At 37.5% G+C, this 21,550-nt stretch overlaps 1 protein-coding gene across 7 annotated transcripts in view; it reads left to right on the top strand.

Annotated features, from left to right (window-relative positions):
* SNCAIP (synuclein alpha interacting protein) overlaps window positions 1-21,550 on the top strand; it is an 87,228-nt gene that overhangs the window by 12,911 nt on the left and 52,767 nt on the right. Inside the window, exon 1 of one of the 7 annotated variants that reach the window (XM_064403032.1) lies at window positions 7,952-8,069. The exons of 5 other annotated variants lie outside the window; for them this stretch is intronic. The gene's annotated coding sequence lies outside the window, so the exon portion shown is untranslated. Of the gene's footprint in view, window positions 1-7,951; window positions 8,070-10,520; window positions 10,540-21,550 lie in introns of those variants that run through there. One more of the 7 variants, XM_064403034.1, reaches the window with a different exon arrangement.

Raw genomic sequence — 21,550 nt, forward strand, 5'->3', positions numbered from 1 at the left:
ATGGGAAAAAGAAAGATGCAAGAAAGTGTTTGAAAAATTCCTTTTATTAATCTGTGTAAAAATAATAATGATTAAAATAACCTCAAACCCTAACATGACCTAATAGATGCTTTCAACATTAAAAGTATGTTAAACAAAGACATTTTCAATTGCTTGGTTTTATTGAAACAACACTTATAAATTAAATGTATTCTTCAGCAAAAAGAAAATGCAGCTTAGGAAGATTTATGGCGATGATACACTGATTAAATTGGTTCCATATTTTTATATGATCAGTACCTGAAGAAGATAAAGTGAATAAGGATGCAGAGTACTAGGAAGAGAAACTAAAGTCAGGATTCTGTGTAGCAGAACTTAAGTATCAAATAATATAATTTAATTAAAATAAAAAAAAATACTGAGCAAAAACTTATGAAGGGTTACTGCCCTAGTGCTACTGCCCCCAGTGCTGCTGCCACTAGTTCTGAGAAAGAAGAGAAACCTCAGTTTATGGTTTGAAACAAGAGTGCAGTGAGTCACATCTGCTTTATTAAAGATGTTGACACAGAATCCTCCACCTCCCCCTAAACCAAGGCATGATTTGGAAAGGCTGAGCTCTGCTATGCTTGATTTCATCCTAACATGAATGCTGGAGCCTACATTAGCAATGGTAGTTGCCATAAGGCCTATGTTGCTCTCTCCTACTTTGGGGCCAAGTATCTGGTTCCTCGTGGATGTGGTTACTAGGGTGTATTATTTTTGGATTTTTACATAAGAACTAGGCTACCAAAAGAAGGCATATTTTTTATTTCTGTAGTTCATGAACTCACAACAGCCCTGCAGATGTTCGATATTCATTGCCTTTGCCAAAAGACTAGAAGTTGTGAGTGCTTTGACAGCGCAGTATTTTTTAAATTGTACCTCGAGTAAAAAGTTATTAAATAAAAATATCATGCATATTTTTATGCATTAGTTTCTTCTTGAGTTGATTTGGAACCATATCGAACCATTAATTTTTTAAATGTTCTGCTTGGTTCTCCTCAAATGCATATCTCCAAAGTCTTGCTCAAGTAAGTATGAGGGCAGTGTACACACACATTTTCTTCTGTGCTGTTTGTTTACTTTAGTAAAGTATTGTGCTGCTTTGAAGTGGTTCTAGGTGACACATGTGCTTTACATTTTCAGCCACCACTTAGGATACACTGGTTGAATTTTCATTTTTTCTGTCTATTTCCATACAGGACATGTAGTGGTTGATGTCTTGAAAAGTGGCATACAGTCTGTTACAAAGCCTGATAGGGAATGTAGAGATGCAGAGCAAAACATTAGCAGTATTCACGTAGTTAATTCCTTCTTATTTGACGATGTTACTGAAAGTTAGTTACACATCTGTGTTTTCTGTGTGTACATTAGCAGTGTACTGGTTGTGTAAAATACCTCAGGACTCAGGTCAGTTGATTTCCCAGTCCTTGTTTAGCAGTTGCCTCCTGAATTTAAGGGCATAAGCACTGGCTTTATTGTGGAATGCACTGTATTTGTCACTAATATTCTTTGAAATAAAAAAGAGAGCTGCAAATAATCTTGACATGTAATAACACAGCATTTTATGTCTCTCAGTGTTCCAAGTGACCATGACTTGATCCATATAAGTCTTTGGTTCAGTCTCAAATCTAGGTTTAATGAAGGATTTACAGAAATGCTTGTACTTTCATATTGATTGATGCAGTGTTCCATATATATTTTACAGTTCTGCATTATAAATTATTTGATGTTTAAGTATAAAAAACAGATGAAAACCTATAGCTTTAATATTATGTATGCAGAGAAGATGGATATACTCTCTGTACTTGTGATTGTTGAACCTCTAGATATTAAAATGTATTATTCATTTCTGCCAACAGTCATGAGTCAGTGGAAAATAATGGGCACAATCATTTGAAAAATGCGCATTCACTATTTGCTTGTATTCATCTCAAAGTTCAGACTGCAAATGTGTAACCATTCATTTTACTGTTCTCAGTGATGCATGTTAGCCTCCTGAGGATTCACATTTATGAACTTCCTGCACTGGCACTGGCAGAACAGAGGGGTAACATGAAATAAAATTTATTTCTGCTAGAGAATTTAGTGATATAAGAGGCAGTTATTAAAAAGAATCAACACTCAACCTGATTTTGTTAGTTCAGCTGCTGAATTTCCACTAGTAAAGTAATAAATTTAATTTGCAGTGGACTTTCCTAGTAATTGCAAACATTGTATGTACATTTTCTCCAGGGAGTCACACTTCGGAATAGCAGTGGGGATTTTTCCTGAAATTTTGCAGAAAGTAGAGAAAAAAGATGAATGTCTTTTAAGATTAGCTTGTAAAGAAAGATTTTCTGGTCAGATTTCACTTCTAAAATGACTGAAGAACAGATTTGTTAAATTCCTGATGTTCTGCTCAATCTTAATTTTCCATGGAAAATTATGTCATATATAATCTCCAGATCTATATGTGAATGTATTATTTTAACCTGAGTTTGGTGTTAGCATTGAATTACCGGTACTCAAAACAAATGTATTTGAAGACTCTTTGGCTAGTTCTGCTTAAGAAAATATTTTTAAAGCTCAGAGGAAGTACAATGAACTAGTTACTAGCTGCACAATTTATACTTGAGCCTTTGTACATTCAGTGCTACAAAATACATCAATGGCAGGTTTCCCAGTGTTGTGTATGTTCTGTTTTATTTGTTTCAGATTCTGCTTTTGGTCTAGTTTAACATTATTCATGGCTTGATAGGATATGTAATTTTTTCCCTTTGGTTCAGTTGCTTTTGTTTTGGTTTAGTGTACTCATTGATATGATGTCCTTTATCATATCAAAAGCAAAGGAAAAAGCCCTTTCACAGACCCTGACAGAACATGTTGCTGAGATCTTGCAGTTTCAGAGGTTGTGCTGATTATAGGGTAGTACAGTGTGATAAATCATAAATTCAATCTTACTGGAACCTCCATAAGAAAATATTGCACTATCAATTCATTGCTCTAATATTGGCTCTGGGAAGAGTTTGGAATTCAAATTTTAAAAAAGGCTTTTTTTTCTTCTTCTATTAATATTTTAAAACATGTTAAGGCTCATGGTTATGATGAGGAAGAAAGCAAAACATAATAAATAAACTGCTTTGAGGGAGATGGCTTCTATGAAATTGAGAAAGTGAGAAAATCTCCAGTGCTGATATTTACATCACTGTAATTCTCCAGAGCAAAGGAAGTAATTCTCTTTTTTTGCTTTGTCAACTAAATCTAGTGTGCATTAAAAAAAGAGATATAATTTTTGTTTTGCATCCCTCACTCAAACTCTGTGGGGTACTTTAAGGTTCCCTGTCCTGTTGATGGAAGTGGTAATGATTTGGAGTCAGCATGGCTGCTTATAGAACTTCTACATCATTCACTGGTGAAAGTGGAAGGGTAATCAGTGCTTGCTCTTTTCTAGACTCAAAGGGAGCTTTTTAAATATCTGAATTGAAAAGTATGTATGTGTTACAAGTTCACTTAAGTTCATTTTTGGAGGCTGGCTGATGCAGCAGCTCTGGATTTCAGGTGGGTGGGTGGATCTTTTACATTAAGAGCAATTACTGCCTTCTTCGTCAGTGTAAATCTGAATTTTAGGTTCTTTGGTAGATTATGTAGAGTGGAATATTCTGTAGAATTGCTTATTATATTCAGTCCTGGTTTCTATATGCACAGAATTACACAACGGTGTATTTTCTGTCCTAGTGAGAATGCCAGCTGATTCTGGAAGATCTTACTTAGACCTGGCTTTCCTTATGGAAAGAGCCACTCCCCTCAGCATTAAAGGATTAAGCATTTCTTACTTAAAAGGTCCTGCTAGGGCTATAAAGAATTTGTAGAAGCATTAACTAACTTGGAGGCAAAAGGAAAGTTGCTATGATCATGCAGCGAAGAATGGAGCTTCCTAAGTATTTTGGTGATAGGTTCTTTGGATCTATCAGTTAAGGGAGAGATTAGTGTCTTTATCGCTTACAGTTCTACAGATGTGCCTGATCTCTTGTGGAAGCTCTTTCATAAGCTGCTTAGTAGTTTCTTTGTGTGACTCTCCAGCACTTTATGGCTCTGCATGCATTTCTGGAAATCCTCAGAGAATGGTACTGCTACAAAACTCAGTTTTGCTGATCGGCACTTGTGATGGTGGTGGATCTGTGAGTGTTTGAACAGCCAAAGAGGGTGAAATCCTTCATTAATGGTCAGAATTTTAAGAACTTGGCTCTGAGGGCTGGAAACAGTTGGATCCAGGATGTCAGACAGATTGGACTCTGACAGCTGCAGACAATATACTCTTTTCTTTGCCTAGCATGGTTCTGCTGGAATTGTAAGGCATCGTCTCTTATCTCTTAAGAGCATTTGTGAGAGTAGCAACTGACTTTTGAATAGCAAGACTATACTTTTTCAAAGATAGATTTGCTAGACAACAAGCAGCCTAAGATTATATTCATCAGTAGCAGCTAACTCCTTAACTGACATAGCCATCCAAAGTTCCTTTTCAGACTGTATGGCTATGATAAATATCAGTGAATCATCTGTGTAATTGAAACACCATATGAACATCCTGGACCACATAAGGTTCATAACTTTGTCAGTATTCCAAAATTCAATTTCTGGGATTGGCAATGCTTTCTTCTGTGTAGTAGGATATACAAAGCAGGAAATCCTTATTCCTCTTTCCCACCAGATGTAATGCCCCTTTACCTTGCAACAAGTGAATGGAAAGGATTGGAGCTTATTTAAAAGTAATAATCTCTTAAACAGTTGCAACTGGCGCTGATTTGCTCTGAGTGGTGTTAAAGCTGTTTTCCCTTCCTGAAACTGGGAGAGATCCTAACTGATTGCTTGTTTCAGTGTATATGTGGGTGAAAAAGAGGCAGTAAAAGAAGTACTCCTCTGTTGGGAAAAAATGGAATAACAACAGTGTCTTACAACACTGCCAACTGGTTGTTGTATAAATGCAGCCAACTGCATTAATACCCAGTGAAGTGACTACTCTTGTACCTTGGTCACATGCCAAGACTAATGATTTGTTTTATAGATGCTGAAAGTTATGTTAATAAAACTGCAAATTATCCTGTAGTATAGTAATCCACGAGCACAAGCTTTCTTATGACAGTATTGTTTACTGAAAAACTAAACATTCTAACATTGATTCTTAGTTGTTTGCGTAGATTTTTAAACCAAATCTAGCCAATCAGTGTTTCTGCTTACTTCTCAGTTGCAGACAACTACATACTTACTTGTCATGCTAAGCTGCTGTTTGCCAAATATTGTCAATTTGGGATTGGGGGGGGGGGTTCTTCTATTCCCAGTTTTTAATTTTATTCTTTTACATCCTCCTAGAACTAGGAGTAGAAATGTTCATTGGCATAATTTTTGAGTGAAAAAGCAAGAGACTGTGGTATTTGGCCATACATTCATTCAAATCCCTGTCAATAGATTATGCTAAATGTAACAGCTGTTCTTGGTGGGCCCAAGAGTCATGACTAGAAAAGAGTTTGTAAATGCATTTCAGGCCATCACAGTGGAGGTGGAGGACTTGAGGAGGTCTGGAAATGAAGATGATAGTTCATTGGTGAAAGATCAGTTCTTCACTATGTATGATAAGCAATTTGGGAGTACAGCTTATATATTTTAAATTGCAGTCCTTCTCAGAGGTCATCCTAGGCTATATGTTTGTTTCACTTGTGAAAGCCAGCAGCTAGAAACCAAAATGGGGTATTAATTAATATAACCAGAGATCAGAATTACCTGGCGTACTTGGTATGCTTTTGGCATGCTTTTCTTGTTGCTGTGAACAGAAATGTAGTTTGTGTGGATGAAAAATGAGGCTACCACAGAGGAAAAAGCTTAATTTCAAATCAGTCAGTAAGTAAGTACGTGTGTTTCTGTTACTCCCTAGTGGTTTACTGCAAGGGCCTATCTGATCATCTTTAGCTATTAAACATCCTAATTCACTGTTTATAGCTGAACATGTTTTGGTAGGTTTGCAAATGACTACAGGTATGGTGAAGTTTGAGTAGGACATATAAAAGAAAAAATATGTTTTAATTTGCACAGACTATGTAAAAATAAATGAAATTTCTTTTAAACAGTTGTGATAGACTCATCCTTATAATGTTTTGAGGGATTTGGGTACATTTGAAACTTTGAGGTCATTGCCTCAATTTTCCATTAATTTGTGGCTAAATTTTGTTCATTCAACTTCATATGCTTTAAAATGAGGCTCTAATTAAACTGTTTCAGTAAGCTGCAAACATTTCCTGTTATCCAGCTCTGATTTTCCTACCGTTGTCACCCATGTCCATGTATTCTGAGGTTTTTCCAGACAACAAAGCTGCTTTTGGCTCCTTCATTTCCTTTCCATGTGTCGTTGATTAACAGTGACACCCACAGAAGTATCTAGAGCCCTCTAGGCAGAGCACTTCAAACCTTGGGCTTTAAAGAGTAACATGTAACGCGGAGAAGTCTGAATAGTTTATGGAGAATGGAGTCCTGGATAGAAAGTAACAGAAATGCAAATGAAAAGTTTTCCTGTTTACTTTAGTCATTTATAGTGTGGAGTCAAAACCGAGAGATAGATTTAAACTTTAGTGGTAGAACATTTGTGGTCTGGTTTCCAACTGTAGTAGCAAGTCATTGTGGCCAACTAACATCCAAAAAGTTAAAAATACTATTGCAATATTTTTGCATGTGGTAAAGGAAAGCACAGTAGTTCAAAAATTAATGTTACCATCTGTAGTATTTCAATGTGGAGGACATTGGTTATGAGTTTCTGTATGTTCATTAAAGATCTGACTTTTTTCTTTCCCTCCTGCATTTTCTGCAGCTATTTCTACAAATGCAGCCTAAGTATGAGCATAACACTGGTAAATCAGAATAGAGGGGTTGTAAATCCACTTTTTACAGATTTAGTAAATTACACAGATCAGAAGTGTACTATCCCCTTTGTTATCTGTGCTGTCTTTTGAACACATAATTTGAAGTTGCACAAATTGTAAAGGTCAGTTTTGTTCCAGTGAGTACAATACAATGAGGCTTGACTGTTCATCTGTCTGATAAACAATTCCGGAAAAAACAACATTTGAAAAAGAAGATGAGGCATGAGACAATGTACACAGTAATCCTGGCAGACTTCTCATTGCTACTGATTCTGGTTTTGACAAAAATAGATAATTACAGTAGGTGATACTGGATCATAGAGCTTTTCAGAAAGACTAATTGCTAGGTTTCTGATTTGGAATATCAAAGAAACTATATTTAAAATAAAAAGCTCCAAATACTTCTTGAGTTTTTCTCTGGTTGCACTGAGAATTTTTCCATGTCTATAATGTGGTCTCATTTTTCTCTAACTGAATTGTCATGTTTGACGCAGGAGGGCAAAAACCCAGTTAAGAAGTAGTGAAGAAAAAATAGTTGAGAAAATCGTTCCATTCATTTTAGATTGTGATGATTGATCTACATTTTTCAAATGGTGAAGTTTATTAAAATTTTCAGCAATGTTAGTGTTCCTCATCCAGAAATTTGTGACTTTTATATGTCCCTAATGGCTTATAGATATTTAGCTGAATGACAATTAGTAAGAGAGCTGTATTGGTCTGTTTGTGTTCTTTTTGACATATCAGTCAATAGTAATAAAAAAAAAAAGAAAAAGAAAAAAGTGAGTTCAATTTCAAAACTTCTTAGCAACCATATAAAAAATAACTACTGTATTGATTTTCAAAACCTCTTAGCAACCACATAAAAAATAGCAGCTGTATTGATTTCTCTGATAATTGCCCTGGAAGAATGGTTGGAGCTTAGTGGTACAAATGTAATGAAATGCATTTATCAATAGTCTGTGTGTTGGATAGGCTGCATAAGAAGCTGACAGTAAGACACTGTCAATAGGCAGTCTAGTTGTAAACTTTCACAACTTCTTTTACAGATTCATGGTAGTGCAGAAACCATGAAAATAGGAGAGGAAATAAATATTACAGAATACCTGTTGCAAGAGGTAAACATTTGGAAGGAAAAACAAGAGTAATGTCCTCTTCATTAATCTTGTAAGTTCCTTAAAAGGATGCGAAGCACAGTCTGCTCTACATATGTTGTAGATTTTATTTAAGAGACTTTGTGAGAAATATTCTCAGGGCCTGCTGGGATATAGTCAGGATTATGGCAATTTCCCATAAGAACATGTGTTTACCAGCTACAGCTTCCTTCTGAAACTATTAAAGAATTACTTTCATAAAAGGTTGGGTTTGAACAAACAGGATATTTTGGTCATAATGAGCAGCATAATGAAATTATAAGTACAGTCTAATTGCAGCTTGTTTATGTCGTGATTATGCAAACAATTCTTTTGATAGGTATTTCTGTTTCTACATCTGTTAAAAAGCCTTTAAACAGCATTATCTCTTTTTTGTTCTAATCTCTACTAAATACTTCAATATATAAAAAGGGCATGAGAATGAAAAAGCATTGAAACCCTGTCATCCTGAAAAAAATGCAAAATTAGTCCTCACCTCTGCCTTGGATTTGGTTCTCAGTGTTCGATATCTTACAGTACTCACATTATGATATCCTGTTTGAAATATAAATTTCCCATTACTGAGTTTCACACATATTTACAAACTAGCAAAATAATAGAAAATAAATGCTTAGAGGAAGAAGTCATTGTTAGTATAAAAGCCACCAATACTGTTCCATACATAACTTCAAAGACCTGCTTAAAAGAATCCCATGGGTACAGCCCTGGAAAGAAGAGTTGGAAAGCACTTGCTGATCATAGAATTGTAGAAAGGTCTGGGTTGGGAGGTACCTTAAGGAACATGGGCCATGGTGGGCTACACCCCAGAATAATGAGGGAACTGGCAAAAGAACTTGCCAAATCACTCTCAATCATTTAACAGCAGTTCTGTTTTAGTGGAGAAGTTCCAGCTGACTGGAAATTAGCAAATATAGTGCCCATTTACAAGATAATCCAGAGAACTATAGCCCTGTCAGCCTGCCACGAATGGGAGTGGGAGCTTCAGCTGAAGTTTATTAGAGAAGCTGTCCCATTGAGTCATGAGGTGCAGAAAGGACCTCCTTGCTTTCTAAACTCCTGGTAAGAGGGGCCTGAGTGCAGCTGAATCCAATCTTAGCCCCAGTCTTTTGTCAACAGTTTAAATAACTGTCTCACAGAATTAAAGGCGGCACATCAGATGTATATGTTATTTATGATGACAAATGATCAGACAAAATATCTTAATCAGAATCATTTACTACACAGCATAAAATCTAATCTAGTCTAGTAGCATATAGTATAAAATAGGATACTGCACTATATCAAAGGAATTATATTAAAGCTAGCAAAAAGAAACAATTATTAAGTAGAGATTGATGTAACTCACCATACCAATGCTTCTGGGCATATCTCTTGCAGCCTCGAGGAGTATCCTTGAAGGGGCATTCCCACTTTAGAGGAGGAAACTTCATACATACTGCAAGAAGAACCTAACCACATGAGAGTAGACTGGACTTTTGTAGTATAAAGTGATTGATTGCTAGTCACATGTCTCCAGTTGCCTCAATAATCAGGATGTTAATTCGGGTTTAGTGAACCAGACTGGTTTTAGCATAATTCAACACCAAAACCAACACATGATTCCCCCTCTCAATCCACTACTGAGAGCCTTGCAAATAGGATATAGTCCAGTGGCTGAACCACATTCCAGGGCAGAGCATCGTGCTACACATCCTAACCTTGGTCCTGGGCAAGGTCATTAAAGAGATCATCCTGAGTGCTGTGCCGTGGCACATGTAGGACAATCAGGGAATCAAGCCCAGCCATCATGGACTTACGAAATGAAGATCCTGCTTGGCCAAGCTGATTCACATTCTATAACAAAGTGACCTGCTTAGTAGTTGAAGGGAAAGCTGTGGATGTTGTCTCTCTAGACTTCAGTAAAGCATTCTCCATCTCCCACAGAGAAAAGCTGGTTTGGATGGGTGTATTCTTCAATGGGTAAAAAACCGGCTGGATGGCTGGGCCCAGAGAGCTGTGGTGAATGGAGCAAATCCAGTTATCAGTTTGTCCCTAGCAGTGTTCCCCAGGGCTCAGTTTCAGGGGCAGTCCTGTTCAACATCTTTATTGATGATCTGCACATGGGGATTGAGGGTAGTCTCAGTGAATTTGCAGATAGCACCAAGTTGTGTGGGCATGTTGAACTGCTGGAGGCTAGGAAGGCTCTGCAGAGAGACCTGAACAGACTTGGTCAGTGGGCTGAGGATACTGCAGGATGTTCAGCTGCAGATTCTGCATTGGGATTGTGGTAATCCCCTGCAGAACCACAGACTTGGGCAGAAGAGCCTTGAAAGCTGCAGAGCGGAAGGACCTTGGGTGTTGATTGATCAGACAGTGTATGTGCTCATCTGCTGTACTCAGCAGTGATGAGGCCACACCTGGAGTTCAGTTCTGGGCCCCTCACTTTAAAGAGGACATGGAAGTGCTGGAGCACATCCAGGGTCAGGCAGCAAGGATTTTAGAAGGTCTAGAAAATATGTTTTATGAGGAACTCTTGATGGAGATGAGTTTGCTTAGTCTCAAGGAGAGAGAGAAGCCTCATAGGTCTCCACAGCTCTCTGGAGGTTGTGGTCAGGTGGGCCTGGTCCCTTCCCATGCCTCCAGTGAGAGAACCAGAGGAAATGGCCTTAAACTGAGACAAAGGAGATTTAGCTTAGATATTAGAAATTTGTTTCCCTGTTAGCAGGGTCAGGCATTGGGATAAGTTGCCCAGGGTGGTGGTGCAGTCACCGTCCCTGGAAGTGTTTAAAAGAGATCTGGATTAGGCGCTGGATCATGTAGCTTAGTGGTTTCGGAATTACAGTGGTGGTGCTGGGTTGATGGTTGCTCTTAATGACCTTAAAGATCTCTTCCCACCTTGATAGTTCTCTGCCCCCAATGATGGGGAGGGACAACGTTCACTACCTGAGATTCTTCGCATCCAGCTAGGCCTTAAGCCTTCCAGGGATGGGGCATCCACCACTTCTTCCCACAACCTCTTCTAGTGCTTCACCACCTTCACATTGAAAAATTTCTTCCTAATATCTAATCTAAGCCTCCTCTCTTTCAGTTTGAAATCATTGTTCTTCTCCTGTCACTAACTTATTAGTAGTCCCTCTCCATCATTCTTGTAGGCATCCTTCAGGAACTAGAAGGCCACAATAAGGTAATCCCTAAGCCCTCTTTTTTCCAGACTGAAATAAAGTGAAGAAGAGTGAGGCTCTTCTCCGTGAAGGCTTCTGCAGTGCACGCTGACAGAACGAGAGGCCATTGGCACAAAGTGAAACACATGAAATTCCATCTAAACACAAGGAAATGCTTTTTCACTGTGAGGCTGGTCACATACTGGACCAGGTTGCCCAGGGAAATTTTGGAGTGTCCATTCTTAGAGATACTCAGAAACCAGCTGGGGAAAGTCCTGGATTTAAACTGCTGTACCTGAACTTTTGTGAGCGGAGGGGTTGAGGTAAATGAACTCAGGCAAACCCTTTCTGCCTTTTTCATGCTGCTGTTTTGGGTGATAATGTTGATCTATCTGCTGGTTATTTTTGAGGATATATAAAACTATTAAAAATGTCTTTGCTCATTTTTAATTTTTTTCTTTGAGAAAATGAATTTTCTCTTTTATAAAAATCAAATTTTCTTGATGGAAAATAATTTTTAATTGAGTTTTTGCTGTTACAGTTTTTTCTTGTAAATGCAGTGTTTACCTCAAGTGTCCTTTTTGAAATTACAAGAACATTTCGTTTGAGAAAATAAATTATATTTCATGGAGGTGATGCTGGTCTTTTCTGTGGGAAGTGGCCATTTCATTCATGAATGATAAGAATTTCACATTTAAGTAGATTGCTTTATTTGCAACTATTTCTTATGCCTCTGGGTGACTGGTCTTTAAACTTACAAGTAGGTAATTTCAAATGGACATTATTATTTCTCTTGTAATAGAGATTTGAGAATTGTTATTTTCTGTGCTAAACAGAAACACTTTGTTATTTTAGAGTCATGCTGTCACAAAAATGTTTACGGGAAGACTGAACAAATCCATTTTGAGAACAAATAGTAACTGAATGTAACATGACAATAAATACATATTCACAGAGCAGTATAAAGGAAGAAGCAGAAATTCATACTTCCATTTAAAGATCGTTTTTAAACAAGTGAAGGGAGCAGCCCTCATGCCCAAGTAGGGTCAGTGGCTGGCAGGAAGTAGTACTCCACTTCTTAGGTAAGTGTCATGAAAGCAGCAGTAGAAATAAGTAGAACTACAGGCTGTTTTCCATGCTTGACTAGTTTAATGGCCATTAACAAAAAAATGGCTAAGAATGAATAGTGCATTGTTTCATTTAATCTCCTCTCACAGGTAGAGCCTCTTTTTTTAATATGGAATATTACTAAAAAGGGAATGAGCTTATAGACTTCAATGGTTGAAGTTACTCTGTTGTCCCTGTGTACAAATATAACAGCATGTCACAGTGAAGAGGAGAGGATGCTCCTGCAGCACACTCCACAGAAGCTGTACTTCTGTGTGTGGTACCTGGATAACACAATGCTTTTCTTACTGGCATCAGTTGACAACTGGGAAGTGGCAAAGCCAGACCCAATTCCACTTCTAGTGCAAAAGTTAAGACATTAGAAGTTGAAGTAAACCCCACTACCTGCTTTTCTTGCAGTTTGTCTGGGACTACATCCAAGGCAGCAGCTGTGTGTTTCACTCCAAACACAGGGTGTCCAGTGTGGGAACTGTCCCCCTGGAGATCACTACCAACAGTGGTATTGTAGAAACAAGTTGTGATAATGGAGATAGCGTTTGTTCTTGCTCTGTTTTCTAGTGAGGTTTTTGCCCTGTCTTTCCCTGCTTTTACGCGTATATGTACATGCATTATTTACAAAGGGAGGTGGTTTGATCTGGATTTGATCTGCATGTCAGTAAATCATAAAGCATATAGAAGGAGTTAGCTGGTCTGAAATAACTGAAACAGTTGCCATATAAGCAAGATTGCAATGAGATAAGCGTATTACTTTTGCATGACTGTGGGATATTTCATATTAAGAACAAATAACCATGTAGTACTTCAAAGGGAATAAAACCATAAATTAATCAACTACAGCCAATTAAATATGCTTGAATAGATCAGTTGACCTCTTATTTGTTTTGATCCTGTCATCAAAGTTAAGCAGACAGTGTATTAACTTTTTTACAGTGCTTGAATCATATGCTGGGGCTGTTTTGAAATAAAAGTTACTAATTTTCAACTCCTAAGGTTTCTCTTTCAAGGCTAAGTGAAACAAACAACTTTATTTTTCTAGGCCTTACTCCAAATGCTCAAGTGCATATTTCTGGCTGAATGCTTGGAGTCCCTGTTTCTTTATGCTTAAATATTGAAGGAATATAAAATTATTGAGTGGGAAGAATGTTTTTTAATAAGAAATCTGAGGTGGTTTGCAGTGAGCAGATGCCTTTCCAGCTGGGTTATGGTAAAAGCAACTCTTCGGTTTGTCAAATTACTCAGTAGCCTGAATATTAGTTTCTTCTTGCTAAGTTGCTATGTTACTTTGGAAATGAAGGAGTAGAATCACTCTCTTTTAATACAAATGTAATGGTTGTTGATGAGACAACTAAAAGGACCAGAATTTTAAAAGCCAGGAGATGCTTCCAGCAGCCAAATAGACACTCCTTGCACTAAGGTGGGTAGACACCTTACATTGGTAGATATCTTTCTTAGACACACAGATATCAATGGCAAAACTTGCTTTTATGTTACTGCAGCTCACATGTAGTAGGGTAATACTTGCAGGAAGTTATCTGAAGTACTATTCAGTGTGCTAAAAGAAAAAACCCAAAACCATGAGGAACTGTGTCTTAATAAGCATGCTTTATCTTCACTCTTTGTATGCTGACACACATCTTACAGATGTCAGTCTTTGTAGAAGTTAAATATATTTGATGCTAAAATGCCTGAGGTTGTGATGAATTTTCCATTCATTTCATGGAAGTAGAAGACTACGTGAACCATATGTTATTACCTACTTCCACATGACTTCTTCAAAATCCTAGAATCATAGGGATTTTGAAAGGTCATCTAGTCTAAATCCCTTGCAATAAGCAGGGATGTCTTCAACCAGATCAGGTTGCTGAGAGCCCAGTCCAATGAATGTTGGCAGGGGTAGTTGGCAGATGACAACGTGCCAACTTGTTCCAGTGTTTCACCATCCACACTGAAAAAAAATTATTCCCTATATCTAGTTTAAACTAACTGTTACGTTTTGTTGTATCTCTATAGTCCCTACTAAAAATCTGTCCCCATCTTTCTTGTAAGCCCCCTCTGAAGTATTGAAAAGCTGCATAAGGTCTCCTTGGATCCTTCTCTTCTTTAGATTGAGCACCCCTGACTCTCTCGGCCTTTTCTTGTAAGAAAGTTTTTCCCTTCCTCTAGTTATTTTCTATGGCCTGTAGACCCATTCCAGCAGGTCCTTTCCTGTGCTGAGGATCCTAGAACTGGTCACTATTTGAGCTGAAATCTCATGAGAGCAGAGTAGAAGGGCAGAATCTCCTCCCTTGACCTAGTGGTCACTCTGCTTTTGGTTTGGACATGTTTGGCTTTCTGGGCTGCAGAAATTGTGCAAATTGTGCATCTCTCTTAAGGCTCCATGGGATTGAATAATAGAATCATAGATGCGTAGAAAATCCCAAGTCAGTAGATAAGCATGAGAATCATCAAAATCCTGCTCCAGACCCTGCACAGGACAGCCCCAAGAATTGCAACCTGTATCAGAGCACTGTCCTAACACTTCTTGAGATCTGTCAGGCTTGGTGCTGTGACCATTTCCCTGGGGAGCTTGTTCAGTGCCCAAGCACCCTGTAGTTGCAAAATATTTTCTAGATATCAAACCTAAACCTCCTCTGACAGAGTTACATGCCATTCTCTCAAGTCCTATCACTGATCACCACGGAGAAGAGATCAGTGCCTGCCCGTCTACTTCCCCTCACAGGGAAACTGCAGCACTGGAATGAGGGCTTCTCTCAGTCTCCTCTTCTCCAGCCTGAACAGACCAAGTGACCCCAGCTGCACCTCCTATGGCTTCCTCTCAAGGCCCTTCACCATCTTCATACCTCTCCTTTGAACGCTTTCTAATAGCTTTAGATCATTCTTATATTGTGGTGCCCAAAACTGCACACAGGCCTCAAGATGAGGTCACCCCAGTGCAGAGCAGGGAGGGACAGACCTGCCCTTTATATGCAACCCATATGGAAGAACATGTGTTCTCAAGGTCTGGATATATAATCAGGAGAAGTTCAACTATGTTTGGCCAGGAATAAATACATTTGTTCTTGTCTGAAACCAGTCCTCTATATATGCTGCTTCACTAGGAACAGAACTAGGCTCAGTATTTGGGACTATTCAGGGCTGTAGGTGGATTGCTTCCTTATGTCTGGAATACAGAATTTTTCTGAAGTAAAATTCTGCAAACAGCATCTTTTGATCTTGGAAAATTGTGCTCTGCTCAGTTCTGTCTTTCTGTTCTATCTGTGTAGCTTGTGCACTGATAGTATTTGAGTGGTGATTAAAAGCAGTGCTTTTATTTTTACTTGCCTTAGGGGTATCATACTATTATGAATTGCTGTTGTGAACTTTTAAACTCAGGAGTATTCCTGAATAAGTGTGATAAGGGATTAGGTAATCTTAGTTGCAGAATACATTCCTTCACTGAAATAAATCACATAATTTTCCAGCTTCACTGTTACTTCTTCTTTTTTTTTTCCCAATAAATTGTTATTTAAAATTCATCTTAACTCTTTAATATCTCCTACCACTCCTATTGAGCCTTCCCTTTATATTTTTGTGTTTAAGATCTGGCTTGATAGGTAATTTCAATGACAAGTTGTAGAAAAAATGTTACATCACATAATCAGAAAAAAATACTTCGGGAAATCTAGGGGGTAACAAAAATTGGTTGAACAATGCAGTTCAGAGTACATTATACTATCACAAACCCTTATATCACTTAAAAATACTGATGTAGTCTAATGTGTCATGTTGCCATTTTATTTGAATGCATGAAGTTATAGTAGTATGTTTGCAAGGAAATCAACCTCCATTTAAGCTTCATTGTCGTTCTTTATATTCCTAAAATCACTCCTTAAAAATTTATTGATTATATCCAAGTAATTTCCCCTTTAGAGATGATGAAGATAATAGAAATATGAGTTGGAAGCTGGGGTCTTCTAAAAGTGGATAATAGGTATAGTGTTAAATTTAAACAATTACTCATACCTGGATGATCATGGCAAGTCCCTTCCAACTCAGCTATTGTCTTCTATTCTAATGAAACTGTATGCTTCCTATGTGATCGATGCTTTCTGTCTTTGATGCTTTCTCCTTGACTTTGCCATTATCACCTGCACTGAATAAAATATTGCATGTTGTCTACAAAGCTTCAAATGTGTCCTCTTCCAGGGCCCACTCCAGTGTATCTGTATTATGTTTGTATTTAACTGGATTACTCTTGCACCACAAAGCTTTGTTAATGGATAAGGACACCAGCTATACGAAAAGCCAGACAAATGCAGAGTGACCATGCAATCCCTGTCTCAAATAACATGTAATCTTTAATAGGAGACAGCACACAGCCAGGTACCAGGGAGCATAAGAAGTGGTGGCATAACTAGAGATGGTAGCCCAGAGTAGCTAAGCTTTCTTGCCTTCATTGGGCAGTCCAGTTCTCACTCTCTCCAGCTGTGGCAGTGCTCATGGGCTTACTGTACTGCTGTCTGCACATTGTGTATTAAATAGAGGTGGAAGGCCAAATTAATTTTTGGTAGACGTTGGATGTTACAGTAGAATATGAGGATGGAGGAACCGAATTCATCTTTAGGCATTTCCTTATGCTGGCCCTTCCTCAACAGTAGATTTTAATTGTGTGCTGGGTTTTTCATTGCATGCTGAATAGATTTAACATAATGTAATGTTACACTTCTGTGTTGGTTTGAAAGTGAATAAATTTGGGGTTGTGATCTTGGTATTTCTTAATGGTAGGGAACAAAAGTCAGACGCTTACCAGATTTCAAGCATTAGTTGAAACTCATAATGTGTGCTTAAATTAAAGATGTAGTGTCTTTCATTTCTGCCCACAGATTTTGTTCATCTTGAGCTACTATAGCTCCTGGTGCTTAGGAAACGACCATATGTTTATTTTGTTATCTTAGACCTATAATTGGAAAATGTAACCTTATCCCCTAATTAAAAGGCAACTGTCATGGCATTCTGGCGTTTAAAGCCTAAGTCTTTAATATTAACTGTGCTAAAGGAAACTTAGAAGTATTTTACATCTGATACACTTTATATTTGATTGAAAGTTTAAGCAAATCCCCAAATATTTTGTTAAAGTAGTTCTGACTTGTGGAAAATAAAATCCCATGTGGCATTTAGGAGGATTTCTTTGACTTACAAGTGAAATAAATATTTAATTGACAGCAGATCTTTTATTGTTATTTATTCTGGGTTTTTATGTATCCATAAATAATTAAAATTATGCTATTTCAATTACACATTTTATTTTGGATCTGTAAAAGGACATTTTCCCTGTGCTCCCTCTTGGATTTGGCCTTTCACATGCTATATGCTGAGACTGCTTTTGTCTGAGGCACTGGATCAGTTTCTTTCGAAGCTTCTGAATTCACTGCAGCCTTGTGGCAAAGGCATTGCTACAAATCAGTTACACTGTTTTGTTCCACAGTTTTGTACTGAACAGTCAGAACAAGAGCCTGAACCCAATATTTGCACATATCCTGCCTCCTCTGTCAGTCTTCTCATTCACTCAGTTAATTGCCCGACAGCAGATGCTCACCTGTAGGGCCATGTTCTTGCCTATGAGCACTAGTATGGGTTATGTGATGGGGCTGATCTGACTCTTAAAGCATTCCTGTGTCGAGCCTACTTCATCCTCAAAAGGCACATCGGGCCCTAGGGATTGCTGATGATGTGACTGTTTGTCTGAGACTGTGTGGAGAGAACAACCCAAGGCTTGATCTACCTTAGAAACTAAATCTGTGAACAATTATAAGCATTACACCTTGGTAATATGTACCATCAACCCAGAGTGGGTTTTTAGTGTTTGCAGGAGTTGATGGATTTGTTCGCCACATCTCATACGCCATTGCTACTATTATTAGTAATATTAATATTTTTCTAGAAATTGCTCTTTTTGTCCCTTTTTTCCCTAATTCATCTGATTGTACTGAATGTTAGCAACAGGATTTGAGCTCAGGTGTCTAGTTTTAGCTGAGAAGGAAAACAGCAGAGGAAATCTGTTTTTAAAAAAAGTTTGAAAAGGAGAAGGATGAGTTTGGTTCCAAATACTGCTATCTGTTGCAATGCAACATATGTAATATGTTATTGTACTGATAATCCTAGTATTCCCCCATTTCTTTGTAGTAGTTTTTAGCTTGATTTCTCCTGCTGAACTGGTTCACAAAATTGTAAAAAGTTGCTTTTTTCCCTGAGTACAATTGGATGATGTTTATGTGGTTTTCTTTTAGTTGTGAATTCTGAGAGTCGACCGAATTTCATGAACCTGTATAGAACATACATGTGTGTGCATATGTGTCTCTGCAAGTCAAGTTGCCAGATGGAAATGCCCTTTTTGGGGCTAAAATTTTGTGGAATATTAAATTACTAGCTTTCAAAATACAGTTAGGAACATTTATAGGTTAAATATCAGGCATTTCTGCTGACAAGCTAGAGACAGTCATCTGTATTGCTTTGATGTTGGTACTGGAAACACATTATTCATCTCATGTCAGCCGCTGCTAACAGCTGTAATTTTGGTTGCAATTATTTCTACCTTGAATTTGACCAGTTGTGCTTATGATCCTCCTATGAATCCTATTCAGATTGTTTGTGCTTCTGGTGTTGTGCTGTATTCAGCCATCATCAAAGCTCTCAAAATAGTCACAGCTCTGAGTGCCATCGTTACCATCTGGTTTGGATTATGCATGGTGGAGTTCTGCTGTGTTGAATTGTATCCTAAAAGTACACCTTTACCATAAAACTCCAAGTATAGTCATGAACAATCTTCTTTAGTAATAATAATTGAATTGAGGTGCTGTTCAATTTTACTTTGTTAAGAAAAAAAATTAAAATCTTGTGGTAAAGTGAATTTATTAATCTCTTTCTTTTCATGTAACTGAATACTATTTTCAGTAAGCTTTCCATAGAGAAAATGTCTTTGTTTTGGTTCTTGACTTCCTCTTCAGCCTTTGTGTGTTTCATAGTCTTTAGTTTTGAAGACAGAAGATAACATTTTGGGGAAGTAATGATGCAGGACTGTGGACTGACTTTATGGGTTTTGTATATCACTAGATGGAATGAAGTCCTTTTGTCAACTGTGCATGGATACAGTGAATTTCTTTTCTTTCGATGGCTTCTTCCAATTTGGAGTGAAAAAGTGAGTTTGAACAGTTGAGATCTCTATCTAAATCTTGAGATATGTGGTAACCAGGAATAATAGTTATATTACTAAAGCTGTAGAGGTTTTTTACTGGAGTTTTTGATGAACTGAGTAATTTTTTAAGTGACTACTTTAATTTTACTTTTAGAAAACATTTCAAAATTTTATTTTAAAAAATTTGTCATTTAATTTTTAATTTAATAACTTCAGCTTTAGTTGAAAATAAAAGCTCTGGATCACTTCTTGGTTCTTCCTTACGTGACATGTGTAAAGTAGCTTTATTTATCTCTTCTGTAGACTTCTAAATATAGTGCGTGGTCAGCTTTTAGTCCATTTAGTTCCAGTGGAAAATGGAAACTCATTGAAGCCTTGGTTTGATTTCAGATTATTTCTATGTTATATGGTCCATATATGTTTTTAACATTTAAACTTATTTTTAATGCTCATTCCTTCTTCATGCATTTATCACCTTATGTCATAACGCAGTCCTTTAATTTGTCTAGGACAGTACATACAGAATCATGCCAATATTCTGAGTTGAAAGGGGACCAAAAAAGGATCATAGAATCAGCTTTCTACACAGAAAGCCCCAAGAGTCACACCATGTGTCTGAGCACATTGTCAAATAAATAAACCTTGAACTCTGTCAGGATGGGTGCTGTGACCACTTCCTTGGGAAACCTGTTCCAGTGCCCAGCAACCCTCTGGTAGCTGGCACATAGAGCCAGAATTTGTCAAATACATTTGGCATAGACAGTCAGCCTTTGTCTTGCTTCAAAAACTAATAATAATTTAGTTTGAGCTGGTGTCAGTAGTCACAGTGATAGACTGACAGCTAGTCTCTACTTCTCTAGAAGGAGGTCACAAGTCCTGCCTGCAAACTGCTTCCGTATGGTCTCCACTCTCCATATGCTCAGCAGTGACTAAAGCATCCCTGAATTATCAACTCTGTTTCCAGCACAAGTCCCATTCCCAGCCCCATACTATCTGCTGTGAAGAAAATTAACTCCACCCCAGCCAAAACTGGAACATTCACTTAATGAGAAAATTATGCTGATAGAGCTTCAGTAACTTGGTGAGAAACAAAAAAATTGCTTTTCCATCTATTTCAGCGTATTACTGGAGTTTTGCTTGCTGGTTCTCTTTCTAATAGCTTCTCAAGAGCAGGTGTATTAAGGCCAGCTTTGTGCTTGGATAGTGTATTATTAGGGAGATAAATTACTGAGGTTTTGTTTTGTCTGACACTTATAGAAAAGTTTTTTTTTCAGATCCCGTATCCTAGGACATTTTTAAATGCATGTGAAAGTTTCACACAGTGATTTTATTTAGGCCTACACAGCTGATTTCATTATTCATAAACATATTTTTTTGTAGTTGTCATATGAATAAATTGGGTTTGTGTATTTTTTTTTCTTTAAGGTCTTTCCTTTGCTATATACAAGTAGTGGAGGATTTAATTTTCTTCAGTAATAATACTTAAACTTCATGTGATGACTCAGATTATTTAAAAATGCATTGTGCTTTTGTTTTTCAGCTTCCTTTAAAATACCTTCCTTTTTTACTTTACTTCTGTGGCAGTTGTTTGTAGTGATAACACATACCTTCGTTGTAGTTAGGATTGACAAAGAGGGGTTTATTGTCTTTGTTCTTCTGATTGTTGAAGCTTCAATTTATTCAGATCTAATATTGACTTCCAGACAAATTTCTTGCTTTGCAAGAGAATTTGCTCTTCTTTTCCTCTTGCTGTAAAAAATGGTTAATGCCCCTGATAGTTAGTGCACATGATACAGTTCTGGTATTTAATTTGTTGTCCTTCTGGAGGATGTGCACTCAGAGCCTAAGGGGTGGTAAAACATTAATCTGTAAAGCACTGGCTACATTGTGTGTTAGTCTGCTTGTAAGCAGAGATAAGGTGTGATAGGATTTTATTGTCTGTACAACAGCAGGAATCTCAGTTCTTTTCTGCCATCTTGGGCAGAGGAAAAGTACAGTAACAGGAGTTGTTGTGAGTAAATGTCTCATCCTTATGAGAAGGCACGTCATTTACAC

Source organism: Passer domesticus, chromosome Z, assembly GCF_036417665.1.
Source record: "Passer domesticus isolate bPasDom1 chromosome Z, bPasDom1.hap1, whole genome shotgun sequence".
Taxonomy (NCBI): Eukaryota; Metazoa; Chordata; class Aves; order Passeriformes; family Passeridae; genus Passer; species Passer domesticus.